Source organism: Amblyomma mixtum, chromosome 5 (genome assembly GCF_055824585.1).
Source record: "Amblyomma mixtum isolate Tamu chromosome 5, ASM5582458v1, whole genome shotgun sequence".
In the NCBI taxonomy this organism is placed as follows: domain Eukaryota; kingdom Metazoa; phylum Arthropoda; class Arachnida; order Ixodida; family Ixodidae; genus Amblyomma; species Amblyomma mixtum.
Window position 1 is genome coordinate 137,717,754 of NC_143016.1, and position 14,880 is coordinate 137,732,633.

Genomic DNA, 14,880 nt, shown 5'->3' on the forward strand with positions numbered 1-14,880 from the left:
CTTACGTTTATTGGGCATCCTATTTTCCAATGTCATTACCCACCAATAAACCTTTCTTCTAGACTTCAAACCAGTTTGGCCTCATTACACAGCTTACTGTTTCTTGAAACTTGACCTCATCCTATGATTAATACAGCTTATGAGAGCCCAGCTCTTTGCTAATAGTGATCTTTTAACTATCCTGATGTAAAGGCTTGAGACTTTTATCTGCCTTGATGAGATTCACTGGTCACTGACCACGGTCAAACAAAAACAAAAATGACGTTTCGGGAGCGCTACGGCTCCCTTGTTCACTTTTATCTGATTTACAACGAACCATAATGTGAAATACAATAAATGTGATATATTTCACTGAAACCATTCGCTGTGATGCGACGAAAGATAATATGCCGATGGGCCAACGTGTGAGCGTTTAAGCTTCCTGGGGTGCTCCTTTGCTCTTGAATATATCAAATATTGAGATAATATCCTTATTTGAAATCGACCGACACATTTTTAAATAATACAGCCTGTATTTCATATCAATGTTCTTTTTGACAGTGTATATTGGGTAGAGGGTAAGTGTTCCACCAGTTGTTCTTGAAGGAGTCTAGTGTGCGCCATTATCATTCGAGTTCTGGAAAAAGACGAGATCATGGTTTCTGCGAAAAACGCTAGTAGTCACCGAAACAATGAATAGGACATAAGAAACCATTTTTTTATTTATGCAGTTGATGTGCAATGTATGAATGGGGGAATGCCAACCTCACTTAATTGTCGATAGGTTAACGAGGGCCTCGAATAAGGAAGACTCCTGCCATAGGTAACAAAGAAGGTTCTCGTCCAGCGACGGGCCTGATCGTTCAATCATGTTCCGCATGCCGTATGCACGGTTTTACTAGACGTCCTGTGTACACCGCTAGGCGCGAATATGCTCCCGAAGATATAAAGTAAGACGGCCGCCGCACAAGCCTAATTTGTCGAACACCACACGCGGCACACGGAGGTAGTGCATTTGGGTCCATGTGACGAGTGCATGGGCGAGTGGTTGCTTTTTATTCTACTTTGTTATGAACATTTTACTTCGCCATCTGTTTTCAGCGATTTTAACTGGGATGTGTTAGATAACCCGTACGGAAGTGATCATTTGCCTCTCAGCATCAGCTTATTATCCTCACCATCAGTTATCGCGACCAAACCTCACCGTTCGAAGTTCCATTTAGGCGACTGGGGACTTTTCATAGAAACAGCGAGTCTGGAGAAAAGTTTCTCAGATGATCACAGTATAGACGAGCTGAAAGAAATCTTCGCAACTTTTATAATCACTGCCGCACAGCTGTCGATTCCTGAATCCTCGATTGCGGTGCGACAGATTCATAAAGTTTCTTATGCACAGTAATGTCGAGAACCAAAAAAGGAACAAAACAAAGCCTGGGAAATTTTCCGTACATTTTGAAGACATGAAAAGCTGTTAAATTTCAAAAAGACGACACCCACAGGTAGGTATATTCGTAGATGTACTGAGAAAAGTGCATGGAAAAACTACATTTCTTCTATAAACAGTTCAATCACATCGAAGAAAATGTGGAAGCAAGTGCGGAACCTGAATTGTAGGTACTGTTCCTTGACAGTCCCTTCTCTCGCAACAGGAACACAGACAAGTATTGAAGAGCAGGCAGACATAGTAGCGGAGCATTTTTCAGTGGTCTCTATTTCCTTACACTACATATATTGATCTCTAAAGAACAATAACACAGCTGAAAAACAGACTCTTTTAAAGTGTCAGTTCGAATGAGCCGTGCAACAACTTAATTACGCTTCAGAAATACATAAACAGCACCTTCGCCCGATAAAATACATTACGAAATGCTGGTCTACCTCCCCAAAGCTGTCGTAGGGGTTATCTTGAAATTATACAACAAAATATGAAAATTAGGAACATTACCGCAAGCATAAAATAAAGCTCGTATTGTAGTATTTCTGAAACCTGGCAAGCCGTCAACCTCTCCTGGTACTTCAAAACCGATAGCGCTCACGAGTTTTGTGGCAAAATGTTTTGAAAGTTTTAATGTTTGTCTTCGCATCCCGTGAACTTTTGGACATCCAACAATGTGGATGCAAGAAAGCATGCTCTACATCTGAAACACAGTACGAGAAGCATTCATACACAGACGACACTGTCTGACAGTTTTTTTCAACTTGGAAAAGGTGCGTGATACCACCTGGAGGTTAGGGATTCTTCTGGGCATAGCGGACGTTGGTGTCCGTGGCAGGATGCTTGATTGTTTGAAATACTTTCTTGATCCCTACCTGCACCTAGATGAAATTATGCTTCCAGTAAAACAAGAGCATCAATTTTTAGGCGCAACATTGACAAAAAACTCGCATTCCTTTCGAATTTAAACACGCTGAAAGAGAAGGCTCACAATCTCTAAACATACTCAGATTCTCTCTAGCAAGCATTGCGGTTCTGAAGAGTATGCCTTTTGAACATTTTTTCGCTCTTTGGTACGGTCATCCATAGTATATGGATGTATTGTGTATGATTCAGCAATACTTTCGCACCTAAAAAAATTAGATCCAGTTCATAACTCCTGCCTTCGCCTCTCGTGCGGCGCATATAGAAGATCTCCCATTGTCAGCCTTGTGCATATATCCTTAGAATGATGCCTCTACCAAAACAAATCTGCTCTCCAAGTGTAACGAAGTGTCCTTCCACAATAATATTCAACTACAAACCCCAAAGTAGCAGGCCACTATCCTCCTTGCGATCTGAAGATATGTGCCAAGATCTCGGAGTACTCGACACATTAACTGGTGCTGCACAAAAGCGAGATTCGCTACATCCATGGTACAATTTTCCTGCAATATGTGACGCCACTCTTATACAGTCCGACAAAAACAAACACGACGCGAACATATCGTACAGGACTTACTCGACGAAAAATACGGGGATTCGTGGATTTTTACACAAATGGTTCGAAAACAAATGTTTACATCAGAGGCGCAGCGGTGCGAGGAAATTGATAGGAAGTAGCCCGACTCCAGCAGTGTGCATCCATATTCACTGCCGAATGCTATGCAATCTCCGGGGCAATAGTAAATTATCAAATGATAACGTCACAAAATAGCATTATTTACAAAAACGCGCTAAGAGTACTTACGTCTCTCCATCCTAGAAATGCAATCACAAAGCTGATTGGTGATATCATAAACAACATAACAAGAGTATTAACTCCAGGACATATCATGAAACTCTACTCTGGACCGAGTCATGTTGGAAATAAAGGGAACGATGCAGCACACTTGTGTGCTGCTAAAGCTGATGGCAAGCAGATCAACAAAGAAAATCTACCCTTTAAGAATGTAATGAACTCAGTGCACCCTAAATTAAGAAAAAACGCAGTTGGCTTAGAACAATGAAGTAAACCACAAAACATACTTCATTAAGATAGTGTTAGGTGAATGGAAGACATGTCTGCACCAGGAGCTTTCGATTGAAGTCATTTTATGTCGTCTCCATATAAGCCATACTCACCTTATACACAACTTTCTACTGACAAGAAAAGACCAGCCTGTTAGTGAAAAATGTAGAGATGAAATAACGGCTAATCACATTTTACAGTCATGCACAAAACATGTAAAACTAAGAAAAAAATATCTTACTCAATATTATAATGACCACATTTCTTTACAGGAAATGTTGCTGTTTTAGGGGATGGTGCAATCGTTGACACGTCTTGTGTTTTAAGCTTTTATGATAAGCAAATTTTCTCTGCAAACTAAATTTGAACGACAGCTTCTCTCCGTTCATTCATACACCACAGCCACTACCTCATTCCTTAGAAAAAGATGAAGTTTTTTATTTCGGTTGGGAGCCGCGAGATCGTTGCCCAGCCAAGGATCACTACTGAGGTTTACCTGGCCCTCTTGAAAGCTCTTCTTAGCAGGCATTTCTTAAATTTTTTTCATTGGTCGTCACTTGGTAGTACTAACATTTTAGGCGCTTCAAAACCGATGATTTTTCCCATTTCTGTAAAACTCTGGAGAAAATATTTATTAAAGCGACTTTGGCGCAGGATGTACTAAGTTGCCTAGGTGCCATAAAACCCAACACCAAATAAACACACAACTAATGAACATATCCTTTCGGTATAAAATGGTTTGACGCTGCTGACTTTTCATTCATTAACGCCACAAATTATAAAAAGAAACTATGGACGGTCATAGGGTGCAACGCGAGATTTAGCGACGGCTGCTGAAGCTCTTTCATTCACCGATATATCAAGGTATTCAGTAAAGGAGAACGGGGGGGGGCGTTATGCATACATGTACACAGCGCTCCTTCATTATTTTACTGAGCAACATGCAGTAGTCCTTTATTCCTCCCTTTCTTTAGGTCTTTCAAGTCTTCCCTCTGAGAAATAAAGAGCTGACCGTTTAATCGCCTAAGGACGATGGAATTGCGTGCCTGTTGAATTACAGAGTAGCCAGGCGGTCATTTATGATGCATGTACCAACACCGGCGACTTCTGCTGACCATCGCGGAGCATGGCCTCACTGCCCGGTACAGTCAGCGAAACACGAGTGGCCACTTCAGCGTGGCCTACTACGAAGGAAGCGAGCAATTTCAATTGTACTACACCGTACACCTCGCGGGCTGCGCCCTGTCGTGTGCAGCTCTTGTTGGGGAGCTCCTCATACAGACACGCTCTTTCTGGCGTTGGCGTCTGAAAATATGCGGTCGAATAGACCGTGAAGGCTAGATTTGAAATGAGATATGAGGCTTGAAATGAAGTAACGTTACTCGAGCTAAGAGTTAGCAGACACTTACACACGCTACGCCTCACTAAAAGCGTTGGCTAACCGCTTAAAGGCGTACTGGATATTTTATTTTCACTTACAAGTACTATTGGCAGCGCGGCTGTTGTAGTGGAGGGGTGTGATTTGAGAGCAGTACTATGATCGTTACCAAATACTGTACGAAATAAATAAAGTTCAACGCAAACAACAAAAACAGATATCATGTAATTTAACTCGTTGGGGACACTTTTTAATAATTATTTGAGGGTAACATAAATAAGGAAATCAGCACTTTGAAATTCGACTCCCATTGTGTCACTGTAAAAGAAAATAAAAATACGAGACAATGTTTTCCAAGAGGAAATACGAGCGGCCTTCAGCGCACCAGAGTACGTAGTGGAATGCGTCGCTACATTTTTGAGAAAGGATATACGCCTTAAATCAGCTTTCAAGAAAAAGGTATTTTAGCTTTCAAGACTATGCGAAAAGCGCATGTAGAAGCCGCCAAAATGCTCTTAGACAGCAAGCGTTAGACTGATCTTAAGATTAGAAAGTAGTTTGATAGCCTAGAAAAAGTGATAGCAGCTACAATGCTTCGTTTTTACTGCAGTACATACAAATCTCCCGAAAGCCTTTTTGTACACGCACAACCACGGGTACAGAGTACGGTTTCTGAGAATAATGCCTAACAAAGCACATGGTAAACATCATTGTCTCAACTTGGTTATGATAAAGGTAATGTTTGCCATTTCATTCGCATTCTTTGATGTTCGTGCGGTGGTATCAAGATTGTAGAAGACAGCGAGAAGCACTCTGAGAGCGAGGCTCTCTCATTCACAGAATTCTTGTATTGTTACTGCACTTTCTCTATAAAACACTCATGTTATGAATAATAAACGCTCCAAACGACTTGTCGCTATAGTTCGTTTATTGGTACTTGGTTCCAACTGCCCAAAAACACGAGAACAAAGTAAGGAAAAGCACTATCTCTGCCTATTCCTATCTGAAATCCGCACGGCTTGTCCATGTCGAAAGTGTTGATTTGTCGTCTTTCTTCCCGCAATTGACGCCACTCAAGCTCCAAAAGATCCTGCGCAATCTCTTCCCAGTATCAAATTTTAGTGCACTGTAGCGTTAGTAAATTTTTTGGCCTGTGCCAAACAAGGTAATGTACAGGAAATTTCCCCGTAGCCTTTGCAATCGGTCAAATGTCACGAAAGCTTGGCTCTTACTGGAGTCTTTAAAGTCGTTAGTACAAAATCAACAGTACCGCAAAGGGAAGTACGGCAAAGGTTCTGTGAATGGACGCCCATTCTTGACCAGCCGAACTCCATGTTTCTTTATAGGGCACAACATAAACTTAACAGGGAGGAGAAGCAAAAGCGAGCAAAAGTGAATATTGATTTTGTAAATTTTCTTTTGCACATTGCAAACGCAATTACCAAATCAACACGTGAACACGTCAAACATGAATATCCTATATACCCATGCATGAGTCTATACACACTTAGTGTTCTGAAGAAAAAGTATTCACATTACCACGAATGGAAGAAAAAAAAATGAGTACTACCACGAGCAGTTTAAGTATTCCTGTAAGAAGTCAGCAGCTATGGTAAGAATATCGAGAAAATTGTATCATACAAAACTTGTTACGCAAAACAAAGGCATTCGTAAGAACAGTGGAAGACAGAAACGAAACTGAATTAAATCTTCAGCCTCCAGACACAACGAATACTATCTCCCAACAAGTTGCTATTCGCTTTAATCATACTTCACTCACGTTGTTCCCTGGCCTTGCTAGTCAATTCGCATTGCATTTAGCTACCTCATCTCTACCTAAACTTGTGAGAAATAACTTCAACTAGAAGATATCAACTCTGAAGAAACAAAATTGGTTAATTAAATTTCAGCAAACAAAGCAGTTGGCCTTGATGGTATTCAAACAAGCGTAAGTAAATATAACATTGATATCCTGGGTTCTCACCTATGCCACTTGTTCAGTCACTGCCGAACAACTGCTACCCAGATATACCCGAAGTTGCGGAAGTTGTCCCTATATAAAAAGAAGGAGATACAAAGCAGGAGCAGGAACACACCAATATCTGTAGTGAGTGAGTTCCACACAGCCTTCGAAAAGCTCATCGCGCCAAAGGTTAAAAAATTTCTTCACCAGAATAAAATTACTACACCTGAACAGCACAGCATTGTAGCAAATAGTTTATTTTCTACAGCAATATTAAATCTATCACAAGGTATTAGTTTCTCCAAGAATTAGAATAACACGACTGTCGTTGTTCTAAATTACCGGATGTTTCAGCGAGCACTTTCAAAAAATTTCAAAGCAAGGATTTTTGAAGTGAAAATATGGCTTTTGCGTCATAGTATTAACAGTGTTGGCCGACACCAGAAAACGGGTGAACCGTATTAATTAGTAAGCTGGTTAAGTAATTTTTTAGTAATTAACTTTTAACTGGTAAATGTAGGCACCTAGTTGCAATTAGACATTTGTTTCCGGCCATTAGTGATAGCCCTATACCTTTTTAGTATTTCGAAAACGGGATTAGCGTTGGCACTGTGGCGACAAAATTAGACTTTTCCGACTGGTTACGTGCACTGAAGGGCTTGCTTTGCCTGCATGCTTTCGCAAGCGCATGTATTTTCCTGCGATGCAGAGAAATTTTGTCCGGCCAAAGCGGCGAGGGTAATCGCGTTCTCGAAATTCTAAAAGCTAATTACTAAAATTACTACCGACCGTCTTCAAATCTCTGATCCCAACTAGCCGCCTGACTCTTCTCGTTAAAAAGTTGATTTTTAAAAATTAGTCAACAATCTTACTAATTAAGGCGATTCGAAGGTTTTCTGGTGTCCGCCAACAATAGTATTACCTAGGCGCAAAAGCTAAATTTTCTCCCAAAAAGCCTATTTTTGAAATTTTTAGAAAGTGCTCGCTCAAACACCCTATATATTTAAAAGGCATTTGACACGGTTTGTTATCCCACTTTATTGCAAAAATATAATTGTCTGGTTTTCTTGAGAGTTCAGTTAATTTCTTTCATAGCTATTTAAATTGTCGGCAGCAAGGAGTACTCTCAATTCTATAATGTCAGATGTCAAAAATTTAAACTGCGGTGTATCGCAATGTTCTCTTATCGGTCCCATATTGTTTTTGGCTTAAATAAACAACCTTCCACAGCTAATTCAGTCTTTTTTTAGTGCTAATGTACGTAGATGACGCCGCTCTTGTAGTTACTCGTGAATCTCTGCCGGCTATTCAAACGACATTAATGGGTGAACTGAAAATCTTGTCTTCCTGGCTATTGAAAATCCGCGTAACGCTCAACGTAGTCAAAATAAAGTACGTCATTTTTTACTCTAGGCTCAAGACAATCAACAGTTTAATTACACTCACTCAGGGTAGCTCGGTAAAACAGCCGGTTTCATTTAAATAATTGGTGGTTATTTCTGACTGCCACTTAGATTGCAACACATATTTTGGCCGCCGCGGTGGCTCAGTGGTTATGGTGCTCGGCTGCTGACCCGAAAGACGCGGGTTCGATCCCGGCCGCGGCGGGTGAATTTCGTTGGAGGAGAAATTCTAGCGGCCCGTGTACTGTGCGATGTCAGTGCACGTTAAAGAACCCCAGGTGGTCGAAATTTCCGGAGCCCTCCACTACGGCGTCTCTCATAGCCTTAGTCGCTTTGGGACGTTAAACCCCATAAACCAAACCAAACATATTGTTACGTGGCCCGAAGTCTATGTCGGCACAAGGACGACCGGAGCACAGGGTACAGATCACAGCTAGCCCCGAGCGGCAAGCACGCACACACCGGGCACTTCCTCTACGTCGTCTTCACGGAGATTATCCGTTGCATGGCCCCCCGGTCGGAAAGGCACCGTCTCGGTGTTCATCAGGGCAGTGAGGGGGGCTGCAAGACGTAGGGCTTGAGGCGAGAGACGGGCACAACATCGGTCTGATGCTGAGAGGACGTGGCACCGGGGAAGGCCGGAGCGATCTCGTAGGTGACTGCGGTGACTTGGCGCAGGACACGGTACGGGCCGATGTAGCGGGACAGAAGTTTTTCAGAGAGCCCCACGCGGCGAGATGGCGACCAAAGTAAGACGAGGGAGCCAGGGGTGAAGGAGACCATACGGTGACGGCGGTTGTAGAATTCCTGCTGAGAGGTCTGGGAAGCGAGGAGCCGGGAGCGTGCGAGTTGGCGAGCGTGGTCAGCGCGAGTAATGGCGTCGTGGGCGTATGCAGACGGCGGAGCAGTAGAAGTGGGAAGCAGCGTGTCCAGAGGCAGAAGGGGCTCGCGGCCGTACAAAAGATAAAAAGGGGAGTAACCGGCAGTGTCATGGCGGGAGGAGTTGTAGGCGAAGGTCACATAGGGGAGAGCGGTATCCCAGTCGCGATGGTCCGGAGAAACGTACATAGCCAGCATATCGATGAGAGTGCGGTTGAAGCGTTCTGTGAGGCCGTTCGTCTGCGGGTGGTAGGCGGTGGTGAGCTTATGTTTCGTAGAGCACGACCGAAGAATGTCAGCGACAACTCTGGAGAGAAAGCATCGGCCTCGGTCGGTCAGAATTTGACGGGGAGCTCCATGATGTAGGATAATGTCGGTCAAAAGAAAGTCGGCAACATCAGTAGCCGTACTGGTGGGCAGTGCCCGTGTGATCGCGTAACGGGTAGCGTAGTCTGTGGCAACAGCTATCCATTTGTTGCCCGAGGCGGATTCCGGAAATGGTCCCAAAAGGTCTAAGCCGACGCGATGGAAAGGTTCGGGTGGGACGTCAATGGGCTGAAGCAGACCGGCTGACAGAGTGGTGGGGCGTTTCCGGCGCTGGCACTCATCGCAGGCAGCAACATAGCGGCGTACACAGCGGTAGAGGCGCGGCCAAAAGAATCGACGACGCACGCGGTCGTAAGTACGGGAGACACCCAATTGACCAGCAGTGGGAAGATCATGCAGCTCTTGGAGGACAGCAGTGCGAAGGTGCTCGGGGACAACGAGAAGGAGGTCTGGGCCAACTTGGCTAAGGCTCCTGCGGTATAAAACTCCATCACGGAGCACAAAGCGGCGCATCGGAGGGTCGAATGGGGCGGTGTTTAGGCGGTCGATAATGGAGCGCAGCTCGGCATCGCGGCGCTGTTCTTCGGCCATGTTAGCGAGGACAGAGAGGGAGCACAGAGCATCCTCGCTGTCAGTGCCAAGATTGTCACACGGGCCAACGGGGTAACGGGAAAGGCAGTCGGCATCCTCGTGCAAGCGGCCAGACTTGTAGAGTACAGAGTAATGGTACTGCTGCAGGCTGAGTGCCCAACGACCAAGCCGTCCTGTAGGGTCTTTCAAGGAAGAGAGCCAGCACAACGCATGGTGGTCAGTGACAACTGTAAAGGGGCGGCCGTATAAATATGGGCGGAATTTCCCAACAGCCCAGACAAGAGCTAAGCACTCGCGTTCGGTAATTGAGTAATTCCGCTCCGCGGCAGAGAGGAGACGGCTGGCGTACGCGATCACACGGTGCTCTCCGGATTGTCTCTGTGAGAGGATAGCCCCGATGCCGTAGCCACTGGCGTCAGTGCGAACTTCAGTGGGAGCGGTCACATCGAAGTGGGCGAGAACTGGCGCGGTAGTAAGCTTCGATATCAGGTTGGAAAACGCTTGTGCCTGGTCGGGTCCCCAGATGAAGGTGGTGTCTTTCTTCAGAAGGTTGGTTAGGGGGCGGGCGATGTCGGCGAAGCCTTGAACGAATCGACGAAAGTAGGAGCAGAGCCCCAAGAAGCTTCGGACGTCGTTAGAAGAACGTGGCTGGGGAAAGTCTTTGACGGCTCGGATCTTCTCAGGGTCAGGGTGGACCCCCGTATTGTCGACGACATGACCCAAGATGGTGAGCTGGCGGCGCGCGAAACGGCACTTAGACGAGTTGAGCTGCAGGCCGGCATGACGAAAGAGGGAAAGGATCTGGGAAAGGTCAGTGATATGAGTGGAAAACGTGGGCGAAAAGACAATGACGTCATCGAGGTAGCACAGGCAGGTGGACCACTTAAAGCCGTGCAAAAGGGCATCCATCATGCGCTCGAATGTGGCTGGCGCGTTGCATAATCCGAAAGGCATAACTTTGAATTGGTAAAGCCCATCAGGTGTCACAAAGGCGGTCTTTTCACGGTCCTGGTCTTCTACAGCAATTTGCCAGTAGCCGGAGCGAAGATCTATGGATGAGAAAAATTTGGCACCATGAAGGCAGTCAAGGGCGTCATCGATACGCGGCAAGGGGTACACGTCCTTTTTAGTGATCTTATTCAAGTGCCGATAATCAATGCAAAAACGCCAGGAGCCATCCTTTTTCTTCACAAGTACGACGGGTGAGGCCCAGGGACTGTGCGAGGGTTCGATAATGTTTTTTGCGAGCATTTTAGTAACTTCCGCATTGATAACTTGACGCTCGGCGTGAGAGACTCGATAGGGGCGGCGGCGGATGGGAGGGGCACCGCCAGTTTCAATTCGGTGCCTGACGGCGAGAGTTTGGCCCAGCGTCGTGTTGTTGACATCAAAAATATCCGAAAAAGATTCGAGAAGGGCACGAAGCTGGGCAGTTTGGTCGGGACTGAGGTCGGTGGCCATCATGGTCGTGAAGGCGTCGGGCGACTGTGGAGACTGCCGGCGCGGGGTGGCAGTGTCTTGAATAGGGGTGTTGGCCAACTGAGCGACGTGGCAAGGAGCGAGAGGAGATAGTGTAGCCACGCAGATGCCGGACGGGAGCACTTGAGAAGAGACGCCGAAGTTGAGGAAAGGCAGAGAGAGGGCGTTAGCATGGATGGTGGCGATGGTATGAGGTAGGGCAACGTTACGGGTCAGCAGGAGGTCAAGGTTGGGCGTAACGAGATAGTCGCCATCAGGTACTGGGTGAGATGGGGTCAGTGGAACGAAAGAGGCGGTTCGGGATGACAGGCGAGCATAATCGGTACTGTACAGTCGCAGGGATATATCGACGGGTTCTGAATCCAGCAGTGGAAGTTCGAGGTGTAGGACGCCATCCGAGCAGTCAATGAGGGCGGAATGGTCAGTCAGAAAATCCAAGCCAAGAATGAGGTCATGGGCACAGGTGGTCAGCACGGTGAATTGAACCGGTATACTGTGGCCGCCAATAGTAACGCGCGCGGTACACGTACCGTCGACAGCAGGCGTGCCACCATCCGCGACACGCACACGGGACATTGCAGGCGTGAGGACTTTGCGTAGGCGACGGCGGAGGGCAGCACTCATCACTGATATTTGAGCACCGGTGTCAACCAGGGCGCGCACAGGAACACGGTCGATAAAGACGTCCAGGAGATTTGGTCGAGAGGTCGAGAGAGGATTTGTGGTCCGGGCCGTTGATGCAGCGTCACCTCCGGGAGCTGCATCATTTAGTTTTCCAAATGGGAGCGGCTGGTTGAAGATGACTGTGGGGAGCGAGAGCGGCGGCCCTGCGGCGACGGAGAGCGGGAGAATCGGCGTGGAGGGGGAACGGCTGCTTCAGATGGTTCGGACGGGGCTCGGGGCGAGAAGGTGCGGGTCGAGGTAGAACTGTAGAAGGAGGGGCAGACGTTGCGGGCTGGTGAAGACCATGGACTGCGGCAATGTCGGGCGATGTGGCCAATGCGAGAACACCGGAAGCAGATCGGGCGGTCGTCTGCCGTACGCCACTCATTTGGATTGCGATAACGCTGCGGAGAATAATAGGTGCGACGATAAACAGAGAGAGGTGGCTGGGGGGGTGTCCGGGCTTCTGATGGTGCACACAGCCGGAGGAAGGTTCAGGTTAGCGAGTTCCTGACGCACGACGGCCTGAATCAGCGACACGGCGGGTAGAGAGTTATTAGGTGCGGTCGGACGGGGCAGAACAGGCGCAAAGGCTTCCAGTTCGCGGCGAACGATGCGGGTCACAGTGCCGGCAACGGGGTCATCATCGGAAGAGGCGCGGGACGGTAATCGGTGTTCCTCACAGGAAGAAGTAGCGGCAGTATTAGGGAGCCGAGAGAACTGCTGTGGAATTCGGCGGCTTTTAACCTGTTCGAAATGACGGCATTCTTTTATGATTGCGTCCACGGTGGTGCAGTCTTTGCAAACCAGTAAGTTAAAAGCATCATCCGCAATCCCTTTCAGAATATGGCTCACTTTGTCGGACTCGGTCATGGCGGCGTCGACCTTGTGGCAAAGCGCCAAGACATCTTGGATATATGCCACATAGCTTTCGGTTGACGACTGGGCGCGCGACGCGAGCTGCTGCTTCGCGGAGAGCTTCCGGTCATCGGGTCTGTCAAACAAAGTACGGAGCTTTTCTTTAAAAGTGTCCCAGCTCGTCAGTTCTTCTTCATGGGTTTCGTACCAGACCCGGGCCGTGCCACTAAGATAGAAGATCGCATTCGCTAGCATCACGGTGGGATCCCACCGGTTATAGGTGCTCACTCGTTCGTATAGGCTGAGCCAGTCGTCGACATCGGTGCCGTCGTTCCCAGAAAAGGTACCAGGGTCACGGGGAGGAGCCATGACCACGAAGGGAGCAGAGGGAGCAGAGGGAGTGGTTCGTGACTCGCCGGGGGGAGCCATGATGGTAGTAGCCCCGGCCTGACGACCGCTTCGGAGCTGCGTGGCGTGGAGATCGTTTACCCCGCACCTCCACCAAAGATGTTACGTGGCCCGAAGTCTATGTCGGCACAAGGACGACCGGAGCACAGGGTACAGATCACAGCTAGCCCCGAGCGGCAAGCACGCACACACCGGGCACTTCCTCTACGTCGTCTTCACGGAGATTATCCGTTGCAATATTTTAACAATGTATGCAAAAAATTAGGTGTTGGTTTGCAAATCCTCATTAGACCGAGATATTACTTTAAATACGATATTTTACGCTCTTTTTACTTCTCATTCTGCCGTTCACATATCAGTTACTATGTGAATCTCAAGTCCGGACATACAAAACCTGCTTATCACCGTACCTCCACCTTCAAAAACGGCCACAGACAGTGGTAACTTCTGATTTCTATGATTCTGGGAGCAATATTTATTCACTTTTGATAAACAAAATAATGAGCACTAATTCTCCCCTTCCATTAAGCCTCTTCTTCCTCATACCTTCTAGTACTTCAAGTTAAGCATTCAACTGCGATTTCAACCTTCCCAAATGTACGTTTACGGTAAAGGCCTGAGGGAGCTGAGTGGGGCCGAAGTGTAGAACGAATTGCAGACCGAGGTAAATCTGGCCAAGAACCGCAAACTTGCCTCAAAATTTATTAAAAATCTAAACAAATTTTGCCTGAAAGTCTCGCTGTGTGAACTCTGTTTTAGTTCCAAGTTTTTTTAAATTTATTTTTTGTTTCCTAATCCTATTTTGATGACAGTGTTATTCTATATCTTTGCATGATTATTTTTTCAATATGTTGTCTGCTGTATTTGTCTTTTCATTTTTGTGCATTTTGTAAAAGTGTACTAGTAATGTAGTCCTGTTGAACGTACGTTTTTGTTTATTTCCTAAGCCACCCACCCTCTGCGGATGAACCTGTTAGTAACTGTCCCATCGGACCGGCTCTAGCCTTTGAAGCTTTTGGACAAAACAATGTTGTACATTCCTCTTCTTTTAAGTCAATAGTGTTTGACCTAAAAAAAAAACTCATAAAAGGCGCGTGCGCCATCGACGGTTCCAGCGTTTGCCCGCCACTCTATACGTTGAACGCTTCCTGGTAGGAGAAAGCTTATATTCCTGCGCGTCCGCATCCTCTCCAGAGATAAACACCCTTGTGGTTAAGCTTAAAAGAAGAAAAGTAGATTTTTAAAATACCTTGCGAACTTGCAGCCTTGCTTGAGAGGTATGCAGTAAGCTTGCTTCACCGTAGATCTAGCGACGGCCCGTGAAATATAGAAACGCCATTGCTAAAGAGCAACGCTTAACGAATGCATCCGACATGCTAAACATCCGACTGAACTTCAGAACTTCAGAAGGAAGTTCTGAAGTTCATCAGGATGAAAAGAAAGAGTGTCTAAAGGAATAGCGTGCGGCAACTACGTTTGAAACTCGAACAGTGGTGCGTCACTCTCGCCGTCAAGAAAACAACTAAA